This window comes from Puma concolor, chromosome C1 (assembly GCF_028749965.1).
Source record: "Puma concolor isolate L17-30 chromosome C1, mPumCon1.1.hap2, whole genome shotgun sequence".
NCBI classification, from domain to species: domain Eukaryota; kingdom Metazoa; phylum Chordata; class Mammalia; order Carnivora; family Felidae; genus Puma; species Puma concolor.
In genome coordinates, this window is record NC_141674.1 from 89,154,091 (window position 1) to 89,175,000 (window position 20,910).

The following is a 20,910-nucleotide window of genomic DNA, read 5'->3' on the forward strand; positions in this document are numbered from 1 at the left end:
ATTTAAGTCCTTTTGTGTTACCTATTTTATTAAAGAACTGATCTGATTCCTTGATAAAAAAAATCCTAGTTTAGCCTAGTTAGGCCAGAATAAAGATGTTGCTGTCATCTTGTAATTGTGATATCCAGAAGTAAAACCAATTGCCATTTAAACTGCAACAGGGTAGAGTAAGTCCAATAATTTCCTAAGTTGTTCTAAGCTTAGAAGAAGAGTGCGTGTGTGTGTGTGTGTGTGTGTGTGTGTGTGCGTGCATTTAAATAAAATAATGTTTACTTAGATTGAGATTATTGGTCTGCTGAAAGCACTAAGCTTTTTTTCCTACGTATAAACTGCCCATTGCTTTGATCCCTAACAATTTAGGATAATAATTAAGGTGTTCTAAATATAGACTTAATATTTGTGAAATTTAAATTTTTATTTTTCTAGTTTTCATACACTGATTATCGAAATCTCTTTATATAGTGATTTTACTCTGATAATTGATATTTTGGGGTAAGTTCCTCTTCCAACTATAAATCAACCTAATCATCTCATCTATTTTTCTCCATCTTGCTTATAATTGTTCCAGATAACACAACATCAAATTTCTCATTGAAACTAGAAAAGCTCATGTGTATGAGCTCCTCTGATCTATTTGTAGGATAGAGCTGATTTGTAGCTGGGCTGGAAAATTCTAGCCTTATCTTTGGAGATGCCTAGATGTCTGATTTTAATTCTTAGTTGAGTTAAGGGCAGTGGGATTTAAAGTCTGAAACTACTCTGGTAACTTCCAGGACCAGTATGTTTACTGACTGGTTTCATTTGACACAATCTGTTAGCCCACCTTGCTTGTCTCTGTGACCAGAGAGGCCTAAAAGAATCTACTGGGAATTTATCTCTTAATAAATTGAGATCTCCTGAGGTCAAGATTCATTACTCAGATCTTGAAGGTTCAATCCGGACAGGAAGCCCCTTGGTATCTTAATAAGGAGCTTTAGGAGCTTGCACATGGGATGTCTCAAGGATCTCCAGTGCCTGCCTGCACTCTCTTTCTTGTCTGCACTGCATAAAACCTTTGCCTTTATATTAAAGCCTTATGTGAATACTCCTTTTGTATTCTGGTGAGTTCTTTCAAATATCCAAATTTATAAAATCTTTGTGAACTTTCTGGACAACTTTCCTAAAAACCTCAAATTATGTTAGTCTGGGATTTGCTTACTGAATCTACCCAGGCTCCTAATGTTCACATCTTTTTATAGGTTTAATAATTCTCTATTTAATTACTTTTGTAAAAGTTCCTGAGGATAAACACCAAATTTATAGGCTTATAGCTCTCAAATTACAATATTCTTCCTCTTTGACAATTTGTACGTTTGTCTATCATTAGTTGTTGAACTTTTGTACAACTGACCATGATTTTCAAAGATTTCTCCAATCTCAGAACAATGTTGAGTTCTTATTTTAAAGCTCTGATGGTGAAACCTGGTTTAGATGTAATATCATCTGTGGCCTGGTGATTCACAAATTTATATGGCATTTCAAGGCACCAGGGACTCACCCAACAGGTCCAGGTTTGGTCTCAGAGACTAGAAAATGGGGCTTCTATTATTCTTTTCTTAACTCTAAGAGTTTCAAGTATTTATGGGCTTAAACAACAACATCCTATATCACCTGCCTGCTTCCCACCAGAGTTCTGATCACTATTCTAATTGCCTATTTGATGTTAATATTACCCCAAACTCAACATATATAAAAGTAATCCCCTGTGCTTGAAATATTGTAACATTACTACTAATAATAGTGTTTTATATTTATCATATGCAAGGCAACACTTATTTGCATCCATAATATCATTTTGTGTTCATGCCATCCCTCTGCAGTAGATACTTAATGAGCTCTCTTACAGATGGGGAGATTGAAGCACAGAGATGTCTGTTCTTTAAGATCACAAATTTGATCAGTAGTGGAGCTGCAATTTAAATTCAAATAATTTACATTCCAGTGCTTACAATTGTAAACACTATTTTACATAGCTTTTTCTAAAGTTTTTTTCTTTTTTAAGTTTATTTTATTTATTTTGTGAAGAGAGAGACTGTGAGCAGGGGCAGGAGCAGAGAGAGAGGGAGAGATTGAATTCCAAGCAGGCTCTGTGTCGTCAGCACAGAGCCCAGTGTGGGGGTGATCTCATGAACCGTGAGATCATAACCTAAGCTGAAATCAAGAGTCTGACGCTCAACCCAATGAGCCACCCAGGCACTGTGGGGTTTCTGTTTTGAATTATGTTTTCTCTAAATTTGTAAGATTTAATATCCCATTGTCATCTTCAATTTAAATTTTCCCTGGTTTCTCACAATGCCATTAGCCAACAACTTTGGGTGTCTTCACACACGCCTCATCCGTGCTCCTGATTTCACTGTTGCTGGTTTAGACCCTTGTTCCTGGGGAGCTAGGCTGCTGCAAGGGCTTCTAGATGGACTTCCTCTTTTTATTCTTTCCTGTCACCTCCTCTCTGTACAGAACTAATAGTATGATCATGTCTTAAATTTTCTTTGGAAACCTTGTAATGGTGTCACATTACCTGCCAAAAGATGTCCAAACCTCTGTGTGTGGCCGGAACATGCCAATACAGATCACAGCTCCTTTTTACTCTTATCTTGTACTGTTACAACACTTGGAGGCTCAGGTCCTCTCCCTCTTGACTGTTCACTTTACCTTTCCTTCATTCTCTGACCTTCAAAAAAACCCCTTGTATTTTCTCACGTCTGCTTCCCTTGTTAATGGTATTCTTCCTCTGTGGAAAGCACAACTCAAGTCCTTTATCCCATCCAATATTTTAGACTGCTTCTTTTCTGTCTTCTTTTACTGAGCAACTACCACCCACTTAATGCCTTTAAGGCCTTGTGATATTAATTCTATTTTCCTTTGTCTATATCCCTTAAATGGCACTTCATCCTGCTCAGAGTCTAGTTGAACAATTTGTGTATGACATTTAACTAACAAATTCACTAACATTTATGGATTGATTGTTGTGTGTTTCATAAACTATGATACTTTATCATAAGATAAAGACAGATATCTCAAAACTTTCAGTGTGGCAAAAAGCAATTTAAAAGGCACTTGTCAACTGTTTCTTAGCTATCACAATGGAAACATCTGGGGTATTTTTACTATGTGTTCAATCAACCTAAAACTGTATTCTAGGGGCATAAAATGACTCTGATTGCAGCTGAGGCACAAAGAAGGGTACTCAAGCATTCATTTCTGAAAGCCATGGAGTTAGGAAACTAGATAGAAGTCCTTTGTGTCTGTGGAATTAAAGGTCACTAAGCTCCTGCATCATGCTGACTTGGAATCTACCAACCTGTCAGCCATGAGGGCTTGACTTTGTGGAGTGCACTCAAGGGATTCACTTCTCAGTGTGTAATGGTCTTTACTCTAAAGTGAGTGGTTTTGCTTTTACAAACAAATTGAAGCCTCCTCATTCTATGCCTAGGTAGCCTGGAGTGAATAAACATTCTCTGAGATACTTCTTTCCTCCAAAAATATCATCACATTGATTTATTAATCCAACTTCATCAGAGTATATATAGTATATATGTTTGTGTGCTGTAGCAATATTTTCCTTAAAGTAGCATTACTATGAGTACATTTATGCTGTATAGGTATAAAGAACATATTTCATTATATAGGTATAATATAAATTTATTATGATGGTTTAAATATAAAATAAGTAGATGCTAGAGTAATATATCTGTAAATACATCTTAGTGAAGCATCAGTGAAGAACACATTCTTATATTTTTTCTAAGCTTTGAAAATATTTATTTACACTATAACATTATTTGAAAAATTAACAAATTAGAAAGTGACCTAGGGACTGTCTAATTCCAATTCACTACACCAGTGTCAGTGTATCCTGTACAACACTCCTCCTTGATAGTATGTGTTTGTCCGTACATTAATGAAGTTACTATTTGGGGCACTGAAGCATCTCTCTGAATGGTGACATACTTTTGTTCCTGTGACCATTCAACAATGTATAAAGTACTAGAAGATGATCTTAAGGAGACAGATGAATATTATGTAGTATAAAACTTACTGACTTAAAGATTACAAGAGAAAAGCAGAATAGTCTTACCTAAATCTTCAATCAGACCAAATTGCAGTAAAATTCTATGCATGTGTAATGTATAGCATAACTTTCAACATTTGGCCATTTTCACTAAGGATGAGTAATTTTTAAACAGGCGTTTGCACTTTGGCTAATACAGCAGGACTTGTGCTATTACAGTACTGACTGCAGGAGCTTAGAGGCCAATGCATTTGGAGTGGGTTCAAAATTGATTTGATAACTCACTTGAACATAAGGATTATATTTTACCCAAGATGCTAGCTAATATACCATAGGCAATTGATTTTCTAGTTTAATGTAGAAATTTCCCAAATTACTCCATTGACTCTCAATTTGGGTTGGCCAGAGTAGAAATCCCCTAGGACACTTCATTAATCCCCAATAAGGGTGCAGCTCTTTGAATCATTAAACCATTCAGTGTTTCAATTTTTTACCTACAGAATGAAGAGTACATAGTCCCTGAGGTCCCTCTGGCTCTAATGCTTAGATGCACTTGTCTCCAATTAATTCTTAGCTTTATGGTAATTCATTCACTTGCTAATATATGAAATAACCCTGTGAATTATGAAGACCCAATGCAATGCTTTCCATATAGAAAACCTTAAGTAAATATTTGCTGAATTAGTGATTTTCTTTGAGATAATCACCTGATTATAGATATAACAGCATTCTTAAAATAAGCAAAGATCTTTTCTCTAGTCTAAGCTGTGTTTATCCTAAAATCTTACAAGACTGGAGGATGTGTGAGGTACACCTATAAAAGGATGGCTTGATCAAGATGTCAGATAAATACTTGAGAAAGGACTGCTTTTAAAAGGAGGGCAAAACGGGTCCAAAAGAAATGCCTTAAGGTCAAAGGGTTATGAATATTTTAATAAGGAATTCTACTCTGTTTCTTAGTCAGATTGCCGTCTGTTCTATCTCTCTCAAATTTATATCCAGATTCTGAGAAGTAGAGACAGCAGCAAAAATAAAAAGAACATTTTGAAATTAATGTCATAGACTGAATACACATAAAATTTTTCTCCCTCTTAAAACTCCACTAAAACTACAGTGAAGACATTTTTTAAACACATAAAGTAACAAGTACAAAAGTATAGGGGCAGAGACAAAATTTTGAAATCTAGAAAATGTAGATGGAGGAGTGTCAATTGACCTAGCATCCAAATAAAACCAAATCCCATGATGGCAATAAAGAAAAGTAAAATCACCCTGATTCACACTAAAGAATAATCAAAAGCCTCAGCTACTGAGACAGCAAGTCCTGTGGGACTGGGAATTAATTGGACATGAGTTAAAATATGGAAAACTGGGGTGAAAACTACTTGAAAAGTTAGATACATAGATTCTCCCACTTAACACAGCCAAACAGAAATCTGATGCTTCACTAGAGAAAATTCAACAGACATGATTTGAGCTCAGTATTAGGGCATGATACAGAATTGAGGTTGTGGGTCCCATTTCAAAAACAGGGAAATTAATTTTTTTAAACATACTGAATGGGAATATAGAGAATCCTCAGTCCACTTTTCTTACCTCTATCTTTGAATACAGGCAAAAAGTTTTAAAGATTGTTGTGTAGGGAATTTCACCAGTCTCGAAAAAGGTACTTAAAGATGTAGAGTTCTCTAATAAATGGATCAACATACATCTTGATTTGTCTGGCACAATCTTAATTTATATTTGTAATATTGGTATAGTATAAACAGTGCCTCCTTAATCTCAAAAGTTTAGACAATGACTTACATGCTTATCTACACTTTATTAAAGCTCAAAAGTTGACAGATGACAAAACCACCAATCAGCTTTTAACTCTCTCATTTTTTGTTATAAGCCAAGTATTATAATATCTCTGAATTAAGGCTTCTCATAGAATATTGAAATATGTGCATACACACACACATACACGCATACACATCAAATTAGCAGGGGGAAGAAAACTGAAAAAGAACAACTATTAGCAATATTTTTAGAGAGATAAGACAATTTAATACATTGATGGACCAAATAAAGATGGCTTAAAAAATCCAAAGGGAAAAAAAAAACCCTTGGATATTAATTTTTAAAATAGTAGAAATGAAAATGATGCAAAAGAAGAGCTCAAAAAAGAAAGTTAAAGACATTTCCCCGAGCATACATAAGAAGAAAGAAATTATATCCCTACATTCCCCCACTTTACATATTCAACTGAAATCTGAAGCTCTACTAGCTGAAAAAATTTCAACAGATGGTCTCTGGAATGAGATGGGGATTGAAACTACAGAAAAGATAAGAAAACTATGAGAACTGCTCAGGATGTCAGTATCTGAGTAATGGGTAATTCAAAAAAAAGAAAACATAGAAACTGGAGAGGATTTTGTTATAAAAAATTATTCAAGAAAACTTTCAGAATGGAATGCTATGAATTTCCATACTGAAATGGCTACTGAGTACTCAGAATAATGGATGACATATGAAAGTCACTGGGAAATTTCAGAACAAAGGGGACATCTGCTTTTGGTCACAGAAATTTAGCTTTGAATAGACCAATCCTCCGGCTGAGCACAATTAGAACATCTAGAGAAAATCTAGATACATCACAAAACATAACAAAAGTATGTCTTCAGTTTGGAAACACTGGCAAACTATTAAGGTAGTGAGGACTTGATGGTTCAGGATTCTCAAAAGAAGGCAAGCACAGTGAGATGTTTCTGATGTTTGCCATCATCTTTCTCCTGACAAATTGTGAATTCTTAAGCCAAGGGACTAAGAAACTGAGCAAAGCTTTTCTTGTTCCTTCAGGCTAAGGAGTCAATATTCATAAGTTAGAGTTCACTAAGGAATAAAGGCCTTGATAAGCTTCCCAGGCATTTAAGTGAGACCCCTAAAAGTTTGTTCTCAAAGAGTAAGAGCAAACCAGAAATAGATCAAAACGTACCTTCAAACCAACTTCTGATCAGCTCAAATTCAGATTGGGTTAAGGAGGTATTCCCCTAGCCTAAATATCTCTGGAAGAATTTAACACTCAGAGTCCTAATTTATCTCTAAAATTTTTCATGTGCCACATATAGAATTTGAGCAACAGTCATCAGGAATATAATGGATAAAGAAGTATAAAATTTTAAGATTTTTTATGCTATATATCAAGTAGTATAATATCACTATAGTGTGATCAGTTAATGATATATGCAATAAACCTTAAAGCATCCACAAATTAACAAAACAAAGATACTAACTTATAAACTAACAGATAAAATACAATAATACAAATATTTAATTAATCTGAAAGCAGGCAGAAAAAGAGAAAAGGTAAATTAAAAATATATAGTACAAATAGAAAACAAAGAGCAATATGATAGATTTAACTCTAATCATGTCAATAACAACATACCAAATATACCAAATGGTCTAAATATTCCAACTAGGAGACAGAGATTGTCAGATCACATTTTTCTTTTTAATTTTTTCAATGTTTATTTATTTTTGAGAGACAGAGAGGGACAGAGCATGAGCAGGAGAGGGGCAGAGAGAGAGGGAGACACAGAATCAGAAGCAGGCTCCAGGCTTCCAGCTGTCAGCACAGAGCCCGATGCGGGGCTCAGACTCAAGAACTGTGATATCATGACCTGAAGTGAAGTCAGACTCTTAACCAACTTAACCACCCAGGCACCCCAGATTGGATTTTTTTTAAAGAGCATAATTAGGTGCTATAAGAAACATACTTACATGCTTCAAATAAAAAGAAACCAAATACATTAAAAGTAAAAGGATAAGACCTATATATACCTCACATTTCATATATGTGTGTATATATATATATATATATATATATATATATATATATATATATAGCTTAAGTGGCTAAATTAAATATTGGGAAAAGTATATTTCAAAGCATTAGTATTACCAAGGATTAAAACAGCCATTCAACAATGATAAAGGGATGACTTCATCAGGAGGTTTTTAACAATTCTAAACTTTTATGGACAAAAACAAACAAGAAAACAGGTTTCAAAAAAAATGAAGAAAAAGCTAACAGGACTAAAAAAATAAATACACAAATCTACAATTCTAAAGATATATTTCAATACTCCATTATCAATAATTGGTAGGATAAGGAGAACAAAAATCACTAGGCATATAGAATATTTGAATGGCACTATCAGCCATTTTGACCTAATGTGACATGATAGAACACTCTACATAACAACAACGGAATACACACTTTTTTCTGTGTGTGGACACAGAACTTTTTAAGAAGATACATTTTATTCTGGACCATAATAAAAATCTAAATAAAAGCAAAATGATTCACCACTTTTTCTCAGTGTTGTTCCATGTGCAGAGATACTCAACATCATTAGTAATTAGAGAAATTCAAATTAAAACCACAACAACATCCCATTACACATCTAGTAAAATAACTAAAATGAAATGACTAGTCATGCCAAATGTTGTCAAGGACATGAAAGAACTGGCATTAGAACTTTTATACACTGCTAGTGGGAACACGAAATTATACAACTACTTTGGGAAACAACATGGCATTTTCTCAAAAACTTAACACATACATGCCAGATGATCCAGCCATTCCACTACTAGGAATTCACTCAAGAAAAGTGAAAGCCTAGAATTTTAAATAAATGGGGTCATACAGTATCTATTCATTTTGTTTACCTGGCATTTTCAGCCAGCTTAATTATTAAGAGACTCATCCATGTTTAGTAAACATCAATTGTGCATGCCTATTTATTCCCTAACAGTATCAAGATTATCAAACCATTAAGCAAAATTGCTGCTTATTCCTAACTTGAAACATATATCTTCTTCATGATCCAAAAGGAAGGTTTGAATTTAGGAATTCTATGCTCTAACATAATGATGTAGAAAAAGTTAGACTGTAGACCCATGGCCTCTGGCTCATCCCAATAGTGGCCCACTCAATTCTGGTCCCCCCTAAGGTCTGTGCATTGCAAAGGGTATCACAACACTTCTAGTTAAGCTTTGCCCACACCTCCCCTAAGTATCTGTCTCTTGAACACTCCTGGGGTTTAGAGTGACATATCCTGGTAGTATCTGACCTGGGAGAGAGTCAGATCAGGCTTCAGAAGCAAGGTCAGGGACATCTGGGCAAGGAATTGTGGGGTCCTGGGTGCTCAGAGAAGTGGGCACTAGGGCTTCATGTGCTCGTGCTCCCGTGGTTCCTGGAACTCCTTTCCTAATGGGGAGGGGAGTAGCCAGAGCAGGCCCAACAGATTCTATAACTGGGAAACCAGCCCAGTGGGCAACTGGTATATATACTTTTTATTTTCAAACTGCTCATATATGCTGTGTACACCTTTCTGTACGTGTAATATAATATATAATGATATATTAATTTATAATGAGCTGCTTTGTTAATGTTTTGAAGACTTTGGCTGAGTAGAAAGCCATGTTTGGGGGCCCAAGTAACTGGTAGATCAGGGTGGGGTGGGATTCACCTCATTTTGTGAGAACACAATGGGGCTCTGGTGAGCTGACATGGTAACAGGAGCCTTGTGAGTATCAGGAGATGATGTCAACAGGGGTGGTGACTTTGTGTGCATAAGATACTTCAACAGCACCTCACCAGAGTGAACTGTAACTGTAGGGGAGAAAAAGGAGATAGTCCTGGAATCTAAAGACTCTTGTTTCTGCATACATGTCAGAAACAGGGACAGAAGGAGGGAGCAGGAAATGTATTTCTGCTTTCCTTGGCTTTAACTGGCAACCAAGCTTCACAGAATATAGCAAGTATTTTACGGTTGTTGGCCATATTGTTACATATGTTTTGTGCAATATTAATTATATAATTTTGAATCAGAATTGATGCAAAATTCTTCTTAAATCTTATCACATTTCATCCATCTAAATACCTGAGATATAATTTTCTTCACATAATCTTGAGGATAGAAATTATGTCATTGCACTCTATATGTACATCTGCATCTTGTTTCTGAATGAATGAGTGAATCCTATTTCTATTTTTCAAATAGACAAACTGAAGTTCACTGATTTTAAACATATATGATTGAGTGTTTGAGACTTAAGCTATTTTTGAGGGCAAACCTGGAAAAGAATTAAAATAACTTTAAGCTGTCAGTTTTTAAAAATTAAGCATTTTCCATGAATTAAAATTGGAAACGGTTATAAGTACAAATGTAATGTAAACAGAAATATTAGATGAACCCTCACCAGGGAGGAATGAGAGTTGAAATAGATTGTTGTTCTCATGGGTTTGACACAGACCAGAGCCTATCTATTAGGAAGTTTTTGTTGCTCTGTGGTGAAACGAGTAGAAAATAAAAAAAATGCAGGGAGTTTTAAATGAAGATCATTTTATCTAATATCATATAATGTTCTTAATTTAAGATCACATACTTTCAACTTTTTTGTCAAAATTTGTCAAAAATTCCTTCATTTTATAAAATCATGGCCAGAGTATTGACTGATTGATCTGTTTATCTATCATCTATCTACCCTGCATGTATCTTATCTATTATATTATTTTGGCAACATAAAAAGAAGGAAATCTCTTGTCAGCGCCTTTAAAAAAAAAAAATTTCCGCACTAAAACATTCACATTTGAAACCACATATGCAATCACCCATTCAATCCTGAAACTATGATTTCTCACTAGAAAAGTGATAGACGTTATTGTGAAGATGGTTTTTGTACTTTCTGGTTCAAAAAAACCCCCAGATGTTTAAGGTTAAATTGTTTGCATTTTTTGTCATAAAGAACTGGGGCACAACCTATCTCCATGATGAATGTTTGTGGAAGGAAAGATGTGGCTACATAGAAGACAACTATATCCTGGAGAAAAAGTACCTCGGGAGGAGTATTGTTTGCTGACATGTGCAACTAAAATTTTTTGTGAGAGTATTAGAAATCGAATAAAGTTTGGTAAGTTATTTAAAAATAACCGGTTCCTGTGTTCCCATTAGCACACCTGGGTGATCTTTTATCAGGAAAGATATGAACAATTTTATTCATATTTTTTAAATTCAGATTTTGATTTTTTTCTGTTATTCTACAAAAATGAGACATTATGCAACACTGTACCCTGTTTTTTCTTTCTCTTTCAAATTTAAACTTGAGTATAAATTGCTTTTACTTGGGGTCTTTGTTTTCTATAGTGAGTTTAAGTTCCTATCTGTCAATGTAATTAATGCCTTCAATCAACATTGCTATTTCATTTTCTCTGATTGAAATAATCCCATTTCCAATAGTAGTACTGATAATGATAATTTTTATTTAAAAATCCTACAGTGGCATTTTTAAGAAATTATTACAGTCAAGAGCAGACCAAAATCCTCCTTGGGTAATGGAGATATAGGAAATTTTCAGGTAGAGCACATCCGACTGGCTTCATAGGCCTCATAATCTTACTGCCTTACAGACACATCTCATATATGCATATGTATAACAACAGTAACACACTTAAACTGAAAGCTGTTTCAGGAGCAACTGGATGGCTCAGTTGGTTAAGTATCTGATTCTTGATATCGGCTCAGGTCATGATCTCAGTTAGTGAGTTTGAGCCCAGCATCAGGCTCTGCACTGACAGTGTGGAACCTACTTGGAATTCTTTCTCTCTCTCTCTCTCTCTCTCTCTCTCTCTCTCTCTCTCCTCCTACCCACCTCAAAAATAAAAATAAATTTAAGAAAAGTTGTTTCAGAGGACATTTATGTGGAAAAGTGGGACAGTAGGAATGGAAATATTAAACTGATTGAAAAAAGTTTTTCTTATGATAGGAAGGAACACTGACACCATACTGCGTTTTCCTTTCTTTTCTTTTCTTTTCTTTTCTTTTCTTTTCTTTTCTTTTCTTTTCTTTTCTTTTCTTTTTTTCTGTTCATGGAGCATTTGAAAAAGACTGTATCTGCCAATCAATAACACAACTACCTGCAATCCTGTTGTATTGCTCACACCTAGAATATGAGCAGGAGAAATGACATAATATTTACCCCCCCAGAATTGCTCCATGAAGACTCAGAAATTTCTAAAGAGTAAAAAAAGGAAATTAAAAAATAAGAATATCTATGTGACTTATGAAATAACATTTCAGCACATAATCTCCATTTTCTGTATATACCAGTAGACATGATATTTGTTCTGTTCTTAAGAATTCTTTCTTTTTGGGGCACTTAGGTGGCTCAGTTGGTTAAGAGTCTGACTCGATTTCAGCTCAGATCATGATCTTGCAGTTCCTGTGACTGAGCCCCATATCAGGCTCTGTGCTTGGGATTATCTTTCTCCCTCTCTCTCTGCCTCTCTCCCGCTCTCTCTCTCCCTTTATCTCAAAATAAACAAACATTTTTTATAAAGATTCATTTCTCTTTCTCCCTTTGTTTTAATAAAAAGAAGAAAAGGGGAAACAATCTAAATTATTTCAAAGTTATTATGATAACAGACTAAGCTTAGTCATCACCTCCATCCATGCCTTTCTCACTGGCTCTTTTTTATCCTCTGGAGTGAGAGGCATTTAGTTTATCTTTTTCTGTAACAGTCTGTTTACATTCCATCAGAACATTTACCACAAATTGGAATATCCAATTTTTATATTGACTCCCCTTCCAGAATGTGGGCTCCTTGAGTGTAGCTGATATGTCTTAGTCATTTTTTTTAATCTTTAACATCTAGCACAGTGTCTAAGACATAGTAATAATCAACCAGTGTTTCTTAAATATCTGTCAGTGGGTGATTATTAGAAGGGTATGTTCTAGTTGAAATCTTGGGCCATTTGAATATGAGAATAACTTAAAAGTCAGATGTTCAGATGCCTTAAAATGTCTAAGTAGTCAACCTTGCATCGTTGTTGTAGGCCGAATATTTGTTTATTCATGGAAACAATATCTTTAATCCTACCCTCTTCATTGCTATTTTAAATATGTCCTGAAGGTGGCAACATTGAATAATGTTCTGCCAATGATTCTAAGTAAAGCTTTTATGGTCACCTTTAATTAAAGTTTTATATTTTAAAATAAATATCCTTCCCCCAACACCCTATTTATTCTAGTGTGGAAGAAAATATAATACTGATGTTTTACTTTTGTATCCGGTAACCTTGAATGTACATGTTGAAAGAAACCATTTACAACTTTGAAGAATAAAAGTTAACCTAGATAAAAGGTTCAGGGTAGCTCAGCTCAAATTCTAAATGTAAGATCAGTTTTAAACACAACATATGTTTCCTGCTAAGCAATTTATATCAATAGATGGGTTTAACTACAAAAGTAAATCAATGCTTGTTCTTTGAGGTAAAAATTTATTTTCCTGCTATATTTATTTAAATTCAACATTTTTAGTATTTAATGTGATATGTTAATAAAGGTACAGTTATTTTTAAAAGAGCTGCTCTAACAAATAACAAAAACAACAAAACAAAAAAGCACAACAAATAAAAGAAATTCTGCAATCAATAAATACCCTTATGTTTGATTATCACACCTGGGCATGCATTGTTATATATTTTTAAATTTTTTTAATGTTTATTTATTTTTTGAGAGAGAGGGAGAGACAGAGCGTGAACAGGGAAGGGGCAGAGAGAGAAGGAGACACAGAATCTGAAACAGGCTCCAGGCTCCAAGCTGTTAGCACAGAGCCCGATGCGGGGCTCAAACTCGTGAACCACAAGATCATGACCTGAGCTGAAGTTGGACGACTGAGCCACTCAGCCACCCTAACATTGTTACATTTTCTATTCTCATTTTTTTTTTTTTTTGGTTCTTAGCCACTTAATAAACAAAGCTATACTAATTCATATTCATCCAAATTTTCAAAACCCTGGTGTGAAATAGAAAGGTAGCAAGTCATGTTTTACAGAGGTTAATTGACTTGTATATGATCTGTTAGTAGCAAAGCCAAAAATGGAACTCTGTATTTTATCTCCAGATAATGACAACTGCTCATGATTATAATTCTGTCATTTCATTTATAGACCGTTCATCCGCTTTACATAGCTTTTGGGAGACAGGCTAATACCTGCTTTCATGCTATTTTATATTAAGATTTCGTTATATGTACAATTTATGTTTTGGCTTATAGCTTTTCGGGCTCTATGCACTAGTGAAGCATGCGGTAAGAGAGTTCTAACGCATTACTTGTCAAAGCTAATATGCATATTCCTTCCTATTCCGTTCTGTAAAACACATTTAGAAAATTGTCTTAAATTCTTTAATGAGGCTATTCTGAGTCAAATGGGATTTTCCAAAGATAATTTTAGGATTAGCAAGTAGAGAAGCTACACGGTCAGATGAAGACAATGTGGAGGAATCATCAGAGCCACGTGGAATTAATTAGGTGTGTGTGGTGTGGGGGGTGGCGAAATGCCGAAAGGCAGGCAAGAAGAAACTGGTGTGTAGGGAGGGAGCTGAGCGGGAACTGGACAGTGCCTGTGGCAGCGTGAAACAGATGGAGCTTTCTGACAGATGCGGGAAGAATGTACCCCAGACAGTATATTCACAGGTTTTAAAGATTCTGCACACTGATATTCTATTAGCAAGGAGAACATATTCCAACATCATAATTTGCCAAAATAGAGTTGCCAGATGAAGAAATCAAATAGGCGGCATGTTCAGGGTATAAATTTCCCCACCACTGAATCTTGGAGGGGCTGTTTCCTCTTTTCTTGGCCTCATGTCAGGCTTACCGATGCTTGCTGGCATTCTTGCTGCATGCAAGAAGCTCTTCTACCTCTTTCAGGAGAAGTAGAAACTGCATGTGACAAAGAGGTCATCGATGGTTTTCCTTTGTGCATGTTCCTCTAATTTCAATGAACAGGACATTGACCACATTTCTACATTGGGAAATCCACAGACTTTCCAGTGGGCCACAGGTCTTCAACCAGCCCCCTTTGTTAGACATGTGCTAATAGTTCTTTAATTCTCCTAGGATTTGTCCCATTCTGTTTTGATGTTGAGATAAAAATAGTGCTTGAAATATATTTCTTTCTTCAAATATTGCTTCTAAGGGGGAAATTTAACTTCTAAAAATAAGACTACTGGTGGTATTTGGTAAAAATAGTAGCTATAATTTTTAATTTTCCACAGAAATAACCACTCAATACTTATATCTTTGTTCTACTACACTTAAAATTCTAAAAATAATATTGAATCTCAGCCAATTAATTTAACTTAAATAGACAATAAAAGGAACCTAGGGAATAAGCAGGTTTGTAAACACATGTTCTCTAGTTATCTTTGGACTTCTGGGTCCTCAAGAAATAATCATTTAGTGATCAAGTATAAATAAAATTGCCAGACATGCTTTATGTATAACCATGAAGCAACTTGTATATGGGAAGACTGGCTTATTCCTTAAACACACACACACACACACACACACACACACACACACACACACACAGTACCACAGGATGGTGAAACACTTTCCTATGAAGTGCCCTCTGGATTTTCATAAAAATCCCTCTCATACTGTATTATAATTGTTTATTTACTTGCTTTATCTTTAAAAAAATTTTTTTAACATTTATTTATTTTTGAGACAAAGAGAGAGAAAAAGACAGAGTACAAGTGAGGGAGGGGCACAGAGAGAGAGGGAGACACAGAATTCCCTACGCAGGCCCAGGCAGTGAGCTGTCAGCACAGAGCCTGATGAAGGGCTTGAGCTACAAACTGAGATCATGGCCTGAGCCAAAGTCGGAGGCTTAACTGACTGAGCCACCTAGGTGCTCCAACTTGCTTTATCTTTTTCATTTTACTGCAAGTTCCCTGGGCCAGGGTTTTATTTTCTTCTTTTATCCTCAAAGCCTCATGGTATGTGGCACATAGCTGAACGAACTAATGAATCTTCATAAGAGAAGTTGGCATGTGAATTCAACAAGGTGGCTCTTTATAAAAGGAGACTTTTGAGATGATAATCTGGTTGATAGAGTGGGCTATATATTTGTTCTATAGGTTAGCAAGTCCAACTCTTCTTCGAATGCATGCTTGTTTGGAGTGGCTACAAGAGGAAACAGGACTGATGTTTCAAATGTCTTGAATCAGCCCTTTTCTCCTGGAAATAATGGATGAAAAATTTGACTAAATACTTCAGCATTCTAAATACTTTGGAAATTTTATCTGGGTTTTGTTTGTTTGTTTTGTTTTATTTTATTTTGTTTTTTGAATCAAAGGGGAATAAGTTTTGAATAATAAACAACACTTGCATAGACCTTTCTACATTTCTTGAAATAAATTGTATATTTATTGCAAATGACAGGCACCCAACTCAACCAGTTTAAGTTGAAAGTGAAACCATTGATTCATACCAGATAACAAATCTACTTTTAGAAACAGCTAAATTCAGGGATTCAAATGAAGAGGTTTCTTTCTGTATCATTTTGTCCAACTTCACACTGTATTGGCTTAATTCACAGACTGGCTGTACATGCAGTAAAGATTAATTCTGGTAGCTCCATTCTAATATCCTTATGGCTCTCCATCCATGTATTTTTTAAATTGTTTATTTTTTGAGAGAGAGAGCTCAAGCAGAGGAGGGGCAGAGAGAGGGGGACAGAGGATCCAAACCAGGCTCTGTGCTGACAGCAGTGAGCCTGATGTGGGTCTTGAACACAAACTGTGAGATCATGACCTAAGTTGAAGTTGGACACTCAACTGACTGAACCACTCAGGCACCCCTCCTTCCATGTATTAATTAGTGAATACTCTACTTTTGCTTGGCTTAGTTTGTATTCTGCACCATTCCTGAACCCAGGAAGTAAGAATTCCCTGAGTAAGAATTATTGTTTATGGTGAAAGGAATCTTCTCATTAACTTGGCCCAGGTCAGGTGCTTTCTGGCAGTGAAGGGGCAGTGTCAACCATCTCTAAACATATGGAATGGGTTCTATACAGGAGGTGTTCAGGTTTTTTCTGTTGTTGTTTTAGTTTGTTTTGTTTTGGGAGGAAGCAACAGAGAGAGATTGTGCTGAGATAAAACAAAAATTATGCACTTGAAATTTTGAATCTATCATCTAATTTATATCACTCATTGATTTATAATACATATGTTGCTTGTCTACTTAGGTCCAGTTATTGGGATAGACATTGAGGTGACAAAGATCTTTTATTCTTCAGCACTTGCTTCTCTACTTCACTGGATTCCTCTCATTTCTCTCACTTTCTTTGCTTAGTGGTCTCTGTCCTTTCTGGACTAAAGGCTAAAGCTTAACTTTTAACAGCTACTGATGTTTACTGAAAGGGAGATGTTCTTTTCTCTCCCAATTTCAGAACTCTGGTGAAGGGATTCATCAACTCAGTGTGTTCTTGTGCCCATCCTTGAACCAGGCATGTGTCTTGGGGAGCAGGATAACACTATACAAAATGGTTAGGCCATCAGTAACTATGATTCCTAGAAAATCAGGAGGTTAGGCAAACAAAACAATGTGTGCCTTACAAAAGAATCAGAGCACCTTTTAGCAGGTGGTGTAGTTATCCTTGGTTCCTAATGTTCTTGCATTGACCAGATGTATCCACTCTCCAAGACTTCTTACCTTGTGTTCATTCTCCTCAGAGTCATTATTTGTTTCTCAAAAGAAGAAAAAAATCAAAACAGTTTATCTTAATATATAAATAGAGCAGATGATTCCCATTTACCACATGACAAAACTGAGGTAGAGTTCCCCAAGCATATACGGTAAAATCTTGGTTTGCGATCATAATTCATTCCAGAAACATGCTTGTATTCCAAAGCACTTGTATATCAAAGCAAATTTCAAGAATCATTGGCTCAGTTGTGATCACGTGATGCTTGGCTTCACGTATTAGTATTGCAAGACATTTCTTGTTTATCCAAGTTAAAATTTTTTAGAAATGTTTGATCACTGGGTGGCTCAGTCAGTTAAGTGTATGACTTTGGCTCAGGTCATGATCTTCCAGTTCATGAGTTAGAGCCCTGTGTCAGACTCTGTGCTGACAGCTCAGAGCCTGGAACCTGCTTCAGATTCTGTGTCTCCCTCCCTCTCTGCCATTCCCTGCTCATGCTCTGTCTCTCTCTGTCTCTTTCAAAAATAAATAAACATTAACAAAAATTTAAAAAAAATTAAAAAAAGAAATGTTTGCTCATCTTGTGGAACACTTACAGGACAAGTTTCTATCAATTCTGTGGCAAAGCCAGTATCCAAAGTAAGGGTTTTCCTCCCCAAAACGTGTCATTTCCTCTAAATCAGAGATTATAAACTAGCAGCTCACAAATGATTCTGAATCACAAAAATATTTTGTTTGGTTTGCACCAAACTGCACTGCAGTGTTTATCCGGAGTTAATTTATTTTTAAAATTTAATTTTCAGCTTTTAAAAACCAGGATATTGGTGTAGTGAAAGTGGGACCACGACAAAGGCATCCTTCCCTGCAAGGGTTGGCAGCCATTCAAAGAATCTCTGTTTAGAGATGGTATAGCACAGGGGGTGGAACATTTGACTGCAAAGACCTTAAGTCTACTTTGCCAGGGCTCCATAGTAAGGTTTTAACCATTTATCTATTCACCCATTCAAAATGCAGAAGATCTGGCTTGTGGAAAATCCATGAGCTCAGGCTAACACTGAGGAGCAGAGATCAAGATAAAGAAAGGATTCTACAAAGATTTGCAGAGAGAAACTTCAGTTACCCTTTGGTCATTATCAGCTTACAGCGAAATCCAAAGCAGCTTCCTGTTGGGTCCTAAAGAAACCCTGTGCTTACATCATACACTAGATGAGGGGAGTTTATGGCAACATAAATGCTGAACCCTCTTCACAGGCTATCAACGACTACTAAAGTTATGACACAAGCTGTTTTCTACTAGGTTATGTGACTTGCTGACCCCACTAAATTAAAATTCTTCACCATTTGTTGGAAATGATTTTCAAAGTATGGGTCAATCAACTAGACTTCCTCTGCTCAAACTACCTACTACAAATGTTAATCCAACTTCAAATATAAATCTTATTACTTTGCTCCTGTGATACATTGAAAACAGTAAAAATGACTAGGTAGCTTCATAAGTCCTACACCATAAAGAATTTTTAGTGAAGGATAATAAGGGAAAAACTTAGTTTGTCTAAAAGTAAAGAGGAAATATTACAAATAATAACAGCAGACCCAATTTTAAGAGCCTTCAGCACTCAAACAATATTTCCATGGTTAAAGTAAGCATTTTACTTCAAAAAAATTCTGGAAGAGTATGGTAAACCTTGCCTATAAATTAATGTTGATTCAGATTTCAATACTCGCTGGCATTCCTATTCTAAAAACACATAGTATTGGGGCACTTTGGCTCAGTCGGTTAAATGTCCTACTCTTGATTTCAGCTCAGGTCATGGTCTCATGGTTCGTGAGATGGAGCCATGCCAGCAGTGCAGAACTTGCTTAGGATTCTCTCTCTCCCTTTCTCTGTGCCCCTGCCCCTCCTAACCCACACTCTCTCCCAAAATAAATAAAAAAACTTCAAAAATAAATAGATACATAAATAAGAACACATAGTATCTACATTAGTTTTCTAGGGCTGCCATAACAGTCTACCACAGACTGGGGGACTTACATAAGTTTGTTATCTCACAGCTCCAGTGGCTAGAAGTCCAAGGTCAAATTGTCTTCAGGGTTGGTTCTTTCTGAAGGTCATGAGGGAAGGATCTGCTCTAGGCCTTTCTCCTTGGCTTACACATGGCCATCTTCTCTTTACATCTTCATGTTACCTTCCTTCTTTTATGTGTCTGTGTCCAAATTTCCTTCTTAGTTATATTGGACTAGGGCCCACCCTAATGACTTTATTTTAATTAAACCAATTCTTTATATACCCTTTCCAAATGCAGTTACTTTATGAGGTATTGGGGGTTAGGACTTCAACATATGAATTTGAAGGGAACACAATTAAGCCCATAACAGTATTTATTCTACTTACATTGTATGTTCAAAAAATGAGATGACCTATGTTAAAAGTGGGTAAATATTTGCAAAGCTGGCTGCCCTTTCCTTTTTAGTATTTTGCTATACACAAAGGCAAGCTTGAAAGCAAACACCTGAGAATTCCAGATAAGAAAATGGATGTAAGAGATTGATGAATGGATAAAGAAGATGTGGTATATATACACAGTATAATATTACTCAGCCATAAAGAAGCAATGAAATCTTGCCATTTACAGCAATGTGGATGGAGCTAGAAAGTATTATGGTAGGAAAAATAAGTCAGAGAAAGACAGATACTCTATAATTTCACTCATATATGCAATTTAAGAAACTAAACAAATGAACATTGGGTGAAAAAAAAAGAGGAAAACCAAGAAACAGACCCTTAACTATAGAGAACAAACTGATGGTTACCAGAGGGGAGATAGGTAGGAGGATGGGTGAAATAGGTGATGGAGATTAAGGAGGGCACTTGCTGTAATAAGCACCATGTGTTGTATGTAAGTGTTGAGTCACCAAATTCTACACCTAAAAATCAATATTACATTGTATGTTAACTAACTGGAATTTAAAAACTTGGAAAAAAAAGAGAAAATGGATGCAATAAAACATGTTGCAGAGATCAAACAATTATGAGTGTCAGCTTGGCAATGTCACAGTTTTGACCAATGAAAAAATTAATAAAGTACACAACCCTATGTAAAAAAAAAATATCTTTGGAGGAATCTGACCACAATGTAGAGAAGAATAATTCAGTTAGTTTCTCAGGTACCTTGGTGGATTAGAGAATGAAATAGAGATTTATAAACATATCTTAAAGTGCAAAGAAAAAATTTGTATCAGGGACAAAGATGGCTCAAGCAATCCCCCACTAAAAATACAGAATCATTAGGTCTTTTTCTACCAGCTGAATGC

General features: G+C 35.6%; 1 long non-coding RNA gene across 1 annotated transcript; it reads left to right on the forward strand.

Annotated features, from left to right (window-relative positions):
- Positions 1-7,972: 7,972 nt before the first annotated feature.
- Positions 7,973-11,033, forward strand: LOC147578210 (uncharacterized). The gene is made up of 2 exons (XR_015254938.1): positions 7,973-9,872; positions 10,850-11,033. It is a non-coding gene; the product is annotated as an uncharacterized LOC147578210 (long non-coding RNA).
- Positions 11,034-20,910: the final 9,877 nt, after the last annotated feature.